General features: G+C 46.0%; 1 protein-coding gene across 2 annotated transcripts in view; it reads left to right on the top strand.

Moving 5' to 3' along the window:
* The window catches only part of KSR2 (kinase suppressor of ras 2), a 424918-nt gene that overhangs the window by 228670 nt on the left and 182852 nt on the right, over positions 1–13396 (top strand). The gene's annotated exons all lie outside the window — the stretch shown is intronic.

Below are 13396 nucleotides of genomic sequence, written 5' to 3'. Positions count from 1 at the left end.
TTTTTCATGACTGCATAGTATTCTAAAGTGTGGATGCATTGTATTTTATTAAATCACTCCCTTGTTAAGACACTTCCTTTCCCCCCCCCCAATTATTTTTATTAGTTGGAGGCTAATTACTTTACAATATTGTAGTGGTTTTTGCCATACATTGACATGAATCAGCCATGGATTTACATGTGTTCCCCATCCTGAACCCCCCTCCCACCTCCCCCCCCATCCCATCCCTCTGGGTCATCCCAGTGCACCAGCCCCGAGCACTTGTCTCATGCATCCAATCTGGACTGGCGATCTGTTTCACACTTGATAATATACATGTTTCGACACTGTTCTCTCAGATCAGCCCACCCTCGCCTTCTCCCATAGAGTCCAAAAGTCTGTTCTATACATCTGTGTCTCTTTTTCTATCTTGCATATAGGGTTATCGTTACCATCTTTCTAAATTCCATATATATGCGTTAGTGTGGGATGGGATGGGGAGGGAGGTGGGAGGGGTGTTCAGGATAGGGAACACATGTACACCCATGGCGGATTCATGTCAATGTATGGCAAAACCAATACAATATTTTAAGGTAATTAGCCTCCAATTAAAATAAATTTATATTAAAAATAAATAAATAAAAGTTAAAAAAAAAACTCACATGGAGAAAGGGTTTCAGATCTTCTCGGAGTCACCGTAGGACAGTCCCAACTTATCGGAAATTCCGCACCGCTGGGATCATAGTGCCGAGGTTTTACATGCTCATGATGACTCATTTGCCCCCAGAGAAGTGAGGGGTAGACAAGGGGTCTGGAGAGGTTATCCCACGGTATAAATAAGAAGGCTCGAAGCCTTGCGGTTTCTGACCCGCCGAAGGTCACGGTGTAAGTCTGGAGGAAAGAGGGCAGCATCACAGAATCATCACAGTGAGGATGGATGAGCTTTTAAGGATGATCTGCTCTAAGCCCTCATTTTACGAGTGGAGGGGCTGAACACCCGCTGGGGTTAAGTGACTGGCCCGAGTACCCAGCCGGCCCTGCTGCTGTCTGAATCCTGCCCAAGCCCTCAGAGCTGGCAGAGGCTGCTGTCTGTCTCACCGGCTCTGATGGACGCCTTTCATGTGGCTCTCGGAAAACCACCAGATTGAAATACGTGCTTTTTAGGCTTGTCTGTAAAGATTCACTCCCAATTAATTTTTCCCAGGGTAAAGGGAGCTTCTTTGAAGAGCTTTATAGGTGGCACACACACAAAAAACATGGTTTCCTTGAAGAAACATTTCCTGCCGACCTCTAGCTTTGCAGAGAGAAGACTCTCTGCTGGCCCACCACCTGGCAGACAGTTGTCAATTCTGCCTTTGCTTAGGATGCTGACCCTCAGTCAGCGCTTTCATTGGGGTATATAGGGGCATTAAGAATGCACGTGACAGCTTGCTTCTGTGCCCCAAGCAAATTCAGGTCTCAGGGAGGCTGCAGTATATTTTAGGACCAAGAGCACTGAGGTCAGACAGAACCAATTTCAAGTCCTGGCTTCTATTCCTCACATGCAGTGTGACCTTGGGTGAGTGGCTCAGTCTCTCTGATCCTCTATTTCTTCACCTGGAGATGACGATCCCCATCTTAAAGATGAAAACAACCGAACACCTATAAAGTGCTTAGCACAAAACTAGGCTCATTGTAAGGGTTTAATGGATGGTGCCTGTCAAGATGGTGCCTGGTGAGAGCCAAGATACCTGGACTGGAAAGGGGCAGGGACAACTTGGCAGATCCCTGCTTTGACAGGAAGGGAAACCAGCCTCCAAGGCCGCAGTGTCCTGCTAAGTAATGACAGAGCCAGGTCAGCCGCTCAGCCTCCTGCTCACCTACCCAGTGATAGTCTCAGCATGGCACATGACCCCCTCAGGGTCACCCTGGACAGGCCACACCATCCCCGTAGGGTGGGTGTCACTAATGGTGGTGGTGATGCTGCCGAGTTTCCCCTTCCCAGCCTCTTCTCTCTCTGTCTCCTTTAGTTGTTGTTCAGTTGCTCAGTCACATCCAGCTCTTTGCGACCCCAGGAACTGCAGCATGCCAGGCTCCTCTGTCCTTCACTATTTCCCAGAGTTTGCTCAGACTCATGTCCATTGAGTTGATGATGCTATCCAACTGTCTCATCTTCTGTCACCCCCCTTCTCCTCCTGCCTTCAATCTTTCCCAGCATCAGGGTCTTTTCCAATGAGTCAGCTCTTCAGGTGACCAAGTATTGGAGCTTCAGCTTCAGCATCAGTCCTGCCAGTGAATTATTCAAGGTTGATTTCCTTTAGAATTGATTGGTTTGATCGCCTTGCTGTCCAAGGGACTCTCAAAAGTTTTCTCCAGCACCACGGTCTCCTTTAAGGTTTCTGATTTTAGGGGATGTTTAGTTAAGTGATTCTCTGCCCAGGGGGAGGCCAAGAGAAGCGGGAAGAAGCCAATACCGGCTGTCACTTATGGGGCTGATGGAAGCCTGTCCACATCCTACCGTCCCCAGGGAGACAGCAAGAGCAGACCTCTGTATCAGTTCATCTTGGAAATTGTCTTTTCTTCAGGCCAGGGGAGGGGGAGGGAAACCTAAAAGAAAACATCCAGCCACATGCCCATGAAATCTCTGTCCAAAATCAATCATCCTTTCTAATAATGAGGGCTGTCATGAGCCTTCGTTCAGTCGGAAATGATGGCCTGTGTAAATATTCGGTCTGTAACTGATTTATGGATTGGGGAACAAAAATATAAGATTAGTTCCTAATCACAGAGATGCAGGAAAATCAGCGGGCCTGGATGCCAGCACAGATCAGGCCTGGAAGGCAGAATTGAGGGTGGCTGTCTGGGTGAGCTCAGATGGGGTGGAGGCTGGAGACGGAGCTGGAGAGGGGCCTCTGGGTCATTCCACGGGTCAGAAGCAGCGTTGTCTGTGTCCAGGTCAAATACTGGTTGAAACCACAAGATGCCTGGCTTGCAAGTGTAAGATTGGTTGTCCCCAGCCAACCCCCATATCAACAACCTGGACAACTCCAGAACTGCACAGGCACTGCTGTAAGATGGGAATATGTGTGGTCAGCTCTTATGGTGGGATTGATAAAGCGATTAGGAATTGGCTTTGAAGTCAGTGAAATCTGTGATCATGCTCCTAGCCTTTATCGAGCTGTGACCTGGGTACCCTAACTGTGGAGAAACCCAGTTACCTTCACTGCAAAACAGGGGTCATGATTGTTCCTACTCCAATGAGATAATGTGTCCAGAACACAGCATCTGATCCCTTACCTCTCAGCCAGGCCAGTCTTAATGCTGACATTAGCAGTCCCAGGAATACTGGAATTCAAACCTCACTCCCCTCCCCAGGTGGCTGATATGGGCACTTACCTGTCCTGCAGGTTAACTAGCCCCACAGCCACTCCATATAGAAAATGTCTTCTACCAGAAATAAATGTATAGGGTGGGTGCCAGTGTGGCACCCCCCACCTATGGCATCAAGGCAAAGTGGGTGCACTGGAATGTCCCCTGTCTCACTCACTGCCAGGAGGAGCTCCCGAGCATTCAGGTGATGTACAGTGGGCACACTTGGACCTTCAGACATTCATTTCATTAATTGAGCTCTTATTATGTGTCAGACTCCATACTGGGCCCTGGGGATCCACACAGAACAAGTCACACACGATCACTGCCCTCCTGGTGCTTCCAAGTGGATGGGAGAGGTCCATGTTCATCAAATAATTAGAAAAACTGATGTGTATTCCAGAATGGGGCTGGAGCTTGAAAGCATGTCCAGGTGCTGTGACAATACCCAGACTACCCTGGACAGGCGGGGTCAGGATGAGGAAAGGAAAGGCATCAAATGAAGTCCAGCCGGCAGGGGTGGCAAGCTCATGGGATGAGCCAGGTGATGGGAAGTGGGAGTCGGGGTGAAACAAACCAGAGGAGTTTTCCTGCTTTCAGTGAGTGCAGACCTTGCTAGGACAGGGGTTGGCAAGCTGCAGCTCACATCCAGCCCAGCGCCTACTTTTGTGGGTATTTTATTGGAATACACCCCACCCGTTCATCACCCGTTCATCTGGGACTGAGCTTGTGCTACAAGGGCAGAGCTGAGTAGCTGTGACTGAGAGCTTAGGGCTTGCAAAGCCAAAGATGTTTACTTTCTGGCTGTTTACAGGAGGTTTGTCGACCTCTGCACTGGAACATCTTTCCTTTCCTCTCCTGATCATTTTTTTGTCTCCTATACTATTTGTGCTTTGGAAATCCCATGGACAGAGGGACCTGGTGGGCCACAGTCCATGGGGCCACAAAAGAGTCAGACATGACTTAGCAACTAAACAACAACTCATCTTGGATCTGAAGTGTATCTTAGTGGATGAGAGGAGAATATGTGTGTGAGGATTGTTTGCTCTTCCCTAAATCAAGTCTTGGTAGAAATCTATTTGATATTGAGAGCTGATCTGTTACTGAGTGAAGTTTAACCTTAAAAAAATATAATATACCTCTTCTTAAGACATTTTCAAGTGCATATTTATACATACATTCATATATGACATGTTTATATGTAATATATTTGTTTAGTTATATATTATGTACTATATAAAAGTTTACATATATTTAATTATATATCATATATAAAATGGACTTCCCAGGTGGTGCTAGTGGTAAAGAACACGCCTGCCAATTCAGGAGACTTAGGAGACACTGGTTTGATCTCTGAGTTGGGAAGATTCCCTGGGGGAGGGCATGGCAACCCACTCCAGTAATCTTACCTGAAGAAATCCTCATGGACAGAGGAGCCTGGCAGGTTACAGTCCATAAGGTCACAGAGAGTCAGACACGACATGCACAGTCTCATTTAAGCTGTAGAGCAGGATTTAGCGTCCATGCATGCATGCATATATAATATATAAAAATATATGTATATGTTTAACTATATATCATATAAAGATAAAAGTACAAACATATATAAATATATACATCCATAAAATTTATGTAATATTGTATATAATTAATATATACAAACATAATATTATATAGTTAAACATATATGCTAAATTTCTAAGAATATATAAACAACCACATTTTAATATTTGTTAACTAAATCTGAGACACCAGTTACTAACTGGTACCAATTATATGGGAAACAAAATTCACCTCAAATTTGATCTTCAATATAAAACTTGAAATAATAATGAAACATCATAGAAATATTAAGTGACAATTGAGCACATTATTCCATGCCCATACCTCTTGTTTTCTAGAGATTTTTTTTTCATTTTAATAAATAAAGAGGAGAAATTCAAGCAAATAATATGGTATGTGTTTAAAGATTTATTATTATTATTATAAAAGAATACTCCTGTTGCTAAGCTCAAATGGCAAAGAAAAGTCTAAGAGTAATAAAGTACGTACTCCGGAAATCCCAATTTGCCAGTTGCTTCTCATGTAACTTAGACATGAGCGTGTCCACCTAAGACTGGGGGTCCATATGACACACCAGCTTAGCGCACATCTCACGTCTCTTCCTCTTTCGCTCCTCACATTGAATTGGCCAGCACGTCCTGGGAGAGCTGAGTCCCAAATACCTCCTCTCCCTCTTCCTCCATGACCCAGACCTTGGTCCATGGCGCACTCATCTTTTGCCTGGGTGCCTTCTGCAGCCTCCACTCCAGATTCCCTCATCCCATTCTTGCTTCCATCATGGTCAACTTTCTACACACCGGGGAGAGTGATCTCTTAAGAACAGAATCAGATTTCATCATCTTCCTTCTTAAACCTCTCAAACAGGTTCCCATCACTTTCACAGTCTCCTTTGAGTGTCCCCCCCTTGCCTATTTTCTCCTGTCTCGCTGTGAGTTGACCTGCCCTGGCCTGGACCTTTCCTCATGGCCTGGTCTCCTCTCCCTTCAGGTCTCTGCAAGTCTGGCCTTCCTTGACATGCAGGTCTTGGCCTAAAGGCCGTATCCCCAGAGAGACCCTGCCACCGAGCAACTACATCACCTGATTTTCATTCTCCCTGTTGCTCTTATTATTAACCAGTATTTCCTTATCATTTCATGTATTTGTATCCCCCACCAGGATACCAATCCAGGGAAAGCATGGCTCTTGTTTCTGCCTCCTTCATTGCTGGAGTCTAGCACCTCTTTGTCCTAAGAATATTTATTGGGTTCATGCTTTTCACTAATATATCTTTTAATGACACAAATGAGGTCATACTATATACACTGTTTTTTGCTCTTCCTTCCTTCACTTTGTAATAATTGGTGTTCTCACTATCCAGATCCTTTCAAACACCTACACAGCTCCATCAAATGGAGTTACCATTTCATACCGTTTAATGGATCAGCCCCCTATGATACATATTTCTGCTGTCTCCAGCCTTTTGTGAAGCAAAGTTAATTTTACTATTAGGAGAGGGAGGGGGAAAATCAGAGAGAAGAGAGGGGGTGGGATGAAGCAGATGCTCTAATAGCCCCTCACCCTGTGTGCCTGGGGACAGGGTGCTTTAGAGCAGCAAAGCCCAAAAGAAGTTTCAGTGATTCTGGAAGTGCTGTGTCCAAAATGGCAGCCGCTAGCCACAGGTGACTTCGGGGCATTCAAATTGTGGCAACTTGAGACTGATGAACAGAATTGTAAATTTTATCTTACTGAATTTTTAAATTTTAATAGCCACATGTGGCTATCGTTACTGTATAGGACAGCATAGATTTAGGCAAAGGGGTTTATACTTAGACCCAGGGATGTGGCCGATGCCTGACCCTGGATGAGTCAGGCCATCGTGGCTGAGCTACAAGGAGAGAAGGGAATGGGAAGGCGGAGTGTTTATTATTTAGCTGCAAAAGGTCAAGAGATGCTGTCACTTGAGGGAAGATAAATCCCAAGCCGGCTCTGGTTCTTTTTAGGATTTACTCATGATTAACATCTATGGGCAGGGAGCCTAGAACAGGGATTGGAAAACTTTTTCGGTAAAAGGCAAGAGAGGAAATCGTTCCTTTCCCCTTTGTGGGCCATACTGTGTGTGCTGCAACTTAACTCCCCCGTTGTCAAGCTAAAAGAATTCACAGACAATGTGTTATGAATAGGCATGGCTGATAAAACTTTATTTACAAGAACCGTCTAGGAGGTGGATTTGGTCCAGAGTTGGTCCATAGTTTGTCAGTCCCAGGACTAGAAGAATCTGGCTGGATCTACCCAGCTCAAACCAGTAGACAGCTTCCCAGAGAACAAGAGGAGAACAATGCCCCAGGCATAACTCAGGGTTTCTTACCTTTTGCACACCCAGCCAGGGTGGGAGGTGGCTGGGATGACCTACTTCCAGTGAAAGACGATTTCTGGTGGGTTACACCTGAATTTGAGATTCCTGCTCTGCTTTGGTGGGATACCCACAGCCATAAAGCAGGTGTGGGACAGACTCCTGCTTTCTGGCCAGGTCTACACTGGTGTGGAAGTGGTATGCAAGGCGGGGCTGCTGAGAGCAAACTCGGCTCACATTTCCTTTTCTATGTCCTGTGGTGTCCAACACAGGACCTTACACCCAGAGTGTGCCTGGGTGACCTGTGCTGCATTTGCAGCCAAGTGCCACATCATCTCTGAGCTTCAATTTCCCCATCTGTAAGACGGGAATGACTGTGGCACATGCCCCACAGGGCGGTGGGGAGGACCGCAGGAGTTACTGCCTGTGTAGGGTTGGTGTCTGGAATGCAGTGAGCACTCAGGCATGACGCATGCACATGCTGGGCTCTTGATGGCAACCCAGCATCAGATGGTTCTGGAGGGATCAGAGCCGCTCATCCTCGAGTTCAGCCTTTAAGGATGTGCAGGGAGAAGACGCGAGAGGGTCCTAGGAGAGTGAAGGCACAGAGAAGCTGAGGCAGTGCTCACTGGCAGTAAGAGGAAACAGGAAAACACAGCTGAGGTCACGTGCCTTCAGGAAGCAGGAAATTGATTGGAAACAACACAGATTCATACCAAGAGGATGGTGCCAGGCCTCACACCTTTCAGATCCCTCTAATCTTCTGTGGTAATTTGCACACTTGGATGATAGCCCTCTTTGAAAAACAAGCAGAAAGGCTCAGGACAAGGAAGCAACTAGCCCATGACCACAAAGCTAACACGAGGGGAGCAGGACCTCCATCCAGGCTGCTTGACTTCCAGGCCTTGGGAAGTACATCACTGTGTTGTTTGCTGTCCTTATCCACAGAAAGCCACAGGATACTGAATACAGTTCCCTGTGCTATACAGTAGGACCTTGTTGTTTATCCATCCTACAAAATATACCATTTTAAAGTGTACAATTCAATGGCATTAGGTATATTCTCAATCTTGTGCAACTATCACCACTATCCAGTTCTAGAATTTCCCATCAGCTCAAATGGAAACCCCAGACCCATTAAACAATCATTTCCCATTTACCCTTCTGACCTCAGCCCCAGGCAACCACTAATCTGATTTCTGTCTCTATAGGTTTTCCTATTCAGAATATTTCATATACATGGAATCATCATATGTGTGTGGCCTTTGCATGTGTTTTTTCCACTTAGCTCAAGTTTTTTAGGTTCATCTACATTGTAGCATGAACCAGTATTTCATAATACTGAGTAATAGCCCATTGTCTGGATAGACCACAATTGGTTTATCCATTCACCTGTCGATGGACATGTGAGTTGTTTCCACCTTTTGACTATTGTGAATGATGCGGCTATAAACATTGTGTACAGTTTTTGTGTGAACACCTGTTCTCAATTCTCTTGGGTATATATCTAGGAGTAGAATTGCTGGGTCAGATAGTAATTCTATGTTTACTTGTTGAGGAATCATCAAACTGTCTTCCACAGTGGCTGCACCATTTTTTACATTCCCACCAGCAGTGGACACAGGTTTCAGTTTCTCCACATCCTCACCAACACTTACTGTTTTATGATTTCTTGATCATGGCCATCTTAGTGGGTGTGAAGTGGCATCTCACTGTGGCTTTGATTTGCATTTCCCTAATGACTAAATAATGCTGGACATCTTTTCATGTGCTTGTCAGTCATTTGTGTACCTTCTTTGGAGAAATGTCCATTCAAATCTTTTAATCTTTCACTTTTTAATTGGGTTGTTTTTTTTGCTGTTGTTTAAAAGACTTTTTTGTAAGGCATAACTTCCACTCAGAAGTAAAATTCACCATTTTTGTGTACAGTTTGACAAATTTTATTTATCAGTACCACCCCATCAATACAGAGGACACATCCAGCACTGAGAAGGATTATTGGTTCCGTTTCTAGTCAATAACCTCCCCCAAAAAAACCACTCTTCTGGCCTCTCTCACTATGGATTAGTCTTGCCTGTTTTTGAACTTGATGTAAATGGAATCATGAGGGACTCAGACAGCCTATGCTCTTCTGTGGCTGGCTTCTTTGGCCTAACACTGTATCTTTGAGACTCAGCCATATTGTAGTATAGCAGTAGTTTCCTCTTTTTCATTTTCTTTTTTTTTTTTAATTAATTTATTTATTTTTCAGTGGGTTTTGTCATACATTGATATGAATCAGCCATAGATTTACACGTATTCCCCATCCCGATCCCCCCTCCCACCTCCCTCTCCACCCGATTCCTCTGGGTCTTCCCAGTGCACCAGGCCCAAGCACTTGTCTCATGCATCCCACCTGGGCTGGTGATCTGTTTCACCATAGATAATATACATGCTGTTCTTTCGAAACATCCCACCCTCACCTTCTCCCACAGAGTTCAAAAGTCTGTTCTGTACTTCTGTGTCTCTTTTTCTGTTTTGCATATAGGGTTATCGTTACCATCTTTCTAAATTCCATATATATGTGTTAGTATGCTGTAATGTTCTTTATCTTTCTGGCTTACTTCACTCTGTATAATGGGCTCCAGTTTCATCCATCTCATTAGAACTGATTCAAATGAATTCTTTTTAACAGCTGAGTAATATTCCGTGGTGTATATGTACCACAGCTTCCTTATCCATTCATCTGCTAATGGGCATCTAGGTTGCTTCCGTGTCCTGGCTATTATAAACAGTGCTGCGATGAACATTGGGGTGCATGTGTCTCTTTCAGATCTGGTTTCCTCAGTGTGTATGCCCAGAAGTGGGATTGCTGGGTCATATGGCAGTTCTATTTCCAGTTTATTAAGAAATCTCCACACTGTTCTCCATAGTGGCTGTACTAGTTTGCATTCCCACCAACAGTGTAAGAGGGTTCCCTTTTCTCCACACCCTCTCCAGCATTTATTGCTTGTAGACTTTTGGATAGCAGCCATCCAGTTACAGTCAAATATATGAGTATACTATGATGTGTTTATCCATTCTATTGTTGATGGACATTGAGAGTGTCCCCAGTGTTTGCCCACATGAACAATGTTGGCATGAACATTCTTACACAGGTCATTCTGTGGACACGGGCAGTCATTTTGGTTAAGGACATAATACCCTGAGGTGAAATTATTGGATCAGAGTATTTGTTCAGTTTCAGTTCAGTTCAGTTCAGTCACTCAGTTGTGTCCGACTCTTTGCGAACCCATGAATCGCAGCACGCCAGGCCTCCCTGTCCATCACCAACTCCCGCGGAGTTACTGTCAAATTGTTTTCCTAGATGGTTGTACCAATTCACAGTCTCACCAGGATTTTATGAGAATTCTGGTTGCTCTGTATTGACATTTGGTGCTGTCAACTCCATTAACCACTCTGGTGAGACCTATACTAGAATTTACTTGACATTTTTTTTTTTTAAACCAATGTCTCTTCCTCCAGCTCCTTTCTTCTTCCTCATCTGCTTCTTCCTCTTTTTCTCTTTATTTTCCTTTTTCTTCTTTCCCTTCCTCTTCTTTTAATTCTTCTTAGTATATTTTACATAAGGCTGTATACTAGAAATTAACTGCATGAAATTATAGATTTGGTATGCAAAATCAATATTTCAAATTTTAACTATTAAAATACAAACATGATTCCGTGTCTCATCTGGAAGTATTGCCTGTTCCTCCACACCTGGGGAAATGCAGCTTATGCTGTTTGACTTACTCATTGGTGCCCCTGTTTTTGCCAAGGCCCCCATTGATTCTTGCCCTGCTCCAGGCATGCTTAAGCCAGAAATGAGGGTTGTTGCCTATGGCCAAGGAACAGAGTGGATTCTCAATAAACACTCTCCCAGCCTTAGGCTTTTCCAAACCTTCCCCTTCCTCTGAGCAGCTTAGTCCAGTGTCCCTAAGTACCCCCCACCCCAACTTTCACCCCTTCTTATCCACGAACTGGTGTTATTCTTTGCTTTTTGAAAAGGGTCTTTCCTGGAGGTTACCCTTTAGCTAATTAGACGAGGCCGGCTGCAAATGATTTAAATGGCCCAGTTTGAGAAGGAGGAGCAGCTCACACAGCCCCGGGTTAGACCAGCGGGCATTTTTTCCTGTTTAGGGAAATAGCTCCTGGATTAGCCCCCTGCCACCCAGGGTAGTGTGTGAGAATGTGTGTTTTCGCCTGTCCTCCTGCCATGCCCACAAGGAGCTTGTCTGTCCCAGCCCTGTCATTTCCTCCCAGTCAACAGGGCCAGATGCTCCAGACCCCGTTAATGAGATGCTGAGGGATTTGGCCATTGAAGGCTTTCGATTTCAAGGGACACCACCCCACCCCTGACGCAGCTGAGGGCCCCTGTGAGCCTGCAGCAGACTTTGGGGAGAGGAAATGGTGCAAAGCCCGACCATCAGTTTGGGATTTCCCTCGGCAGCCTTTGTGATGAAGGCTCTGAGAGGCAGGTTGGCAAATGGGCATTCATCAGGAGCCTTCTGAGTGCAGAGCTGTCTGCCAGACCCAGGCGGAGGTGGCCGAGGCTGGCAAAAGAAATAAGGTGCATCTCCGCCCTCCAGGAGCCCATAGTTGAGAAGTAACTGGGAAGATGTTAATAAACATTTAGTCCTCCTGACTCACAGATCAAACCTGGGCCACAGTCCTTTAGAATTCTCCCGAGGTGGAGGATGTCGGTTCTCAGCCTGAGTTGGGGCACATGGACTTGGGTGGGAGTTTGTGGACCCGGCTCTGCCACTGTGGGGTGCCTGCTTTGAGTCTGCACCAACATCCAGCTTAACCTGGTCGTAGTTGCATTAATAGCAGGTAACCTGAACCCTAATTCTGTGCTGCGCCCTGTGTCATGCATGTGATCTCATAGAAGTATTAGTATCACGATTTCCTTCTTAGGTAGGTGCTATGATTTGCCCCCATTGTCCAGGTGAGGAAACTGAGGCACAGAACAGTGGGATCACTTTCCTGAGGTCACAATCAGGACCTGAGCTCCAGTCCTCCCCCCCACCCCAAAGCCTGTGTGAATTTAACTCCTACATTCCACTCCCTCTGTGCAGACGCCTTTTTTGAACCTCCACGGCTGGACGCTCATGTGGAATGAAATGCCGCGCCCTACCCCCCTCTCGTCTCCAACCACGGGCAGGGTGAGCCAGCCAACGCTGCCTGCCATTCTAACAAGAGGCCTTGCTGCCGACCCCTGGAGGGATAATAAGCAAGGCTGCCAGCGCAGGCGCTGCAAGGGGGCGACTCCGCAGGCACCGCTAGAACTCCTCAAAGCTGAGGAGCAGCAGACCTCCTGGAGAGGGTGACTTTTAGGCTGCCTGTGTGGGAGGCCTCCACTCTTAAAATTAACACACTCTCCCGCCCTCGGTCCAGAGCTGTGAAAATTTGCAAGGCGGGTTTGCTTTGACCACAGGAGGGCGCCCAACTCCTGGCCACACCTGAACAGGGCCCTGGGGTGGGGGGAGGTGAGGGGGAGAGAAGTGAGGGTAATTTTGGGTGCAGTTTTAAACCAAACTCTCTTCAGCTGATCACATAAGCTCCTGGGGAAGGGCAGAAACATTTCAAAACCAGCCCAAAAGGGACCTTCTATTCAGCTGGGGCTGAGCTAGGGGCCGAGAGTTCCAACAACAGAAATGACAGGGTCCAACCCTCCGAAGAGCTCACAGTCAGGAGAATTCAAACGTCGTATGCTACGTGTCCATTCAGAGCAATCATTCAACAAGCATTTTGTGAGCACCAACTGTGTGTCAGGCTCTGTGCTGGTTGCCAAAGACAGAAAAACGAAAACAGTACAAAATCATTGCCCTCAAAGATCCTCAGTCCACGTGGGAGAGAGTGTTGTGTGTGCATGTGTATGCGTGTGCAAGCTCAGTTGTGTCCAACTCTTTGTGACCCCATGAACCGTAGCCCACCAGGCTCCTCTGTTCGTGGAATTTCCCAGGCAAGAATGCTGGAATGGTTGCCATTTCCTACTCCAGGGAATATTCCCCACCCAGGGATTGAACCTGTGTCTCTTAGGTTGGCAGGCAAACTCTTTAGCACCGTGCCACCTGGGAAGCCAGACAAAGCCTACAGGAATAAATTTGGAAAAGACAGGAAAGTGCAGACACAGAGATACATAGAGGATACTTTAGA

The sequence above is a fragment of the Cervus canadensis genome, chromosome 1, assembly GCF_019320065.1.
Source record: "Cervus canadensis isolate Bull #8, Minnesota chromosome 1, ASM1932006v1, whole genome shotgun sequence".
Lineage (NCBI taxonomy): Eukaryota > Metazoa > Chordata > Mammalia > Artiodactyla > Cervidae > Cervus > Cervus canadensis.
Note: the sequence above shows the minus strand (reverse complement) of the source record. Positions and strands in the feature narration are given on the sequence as shown.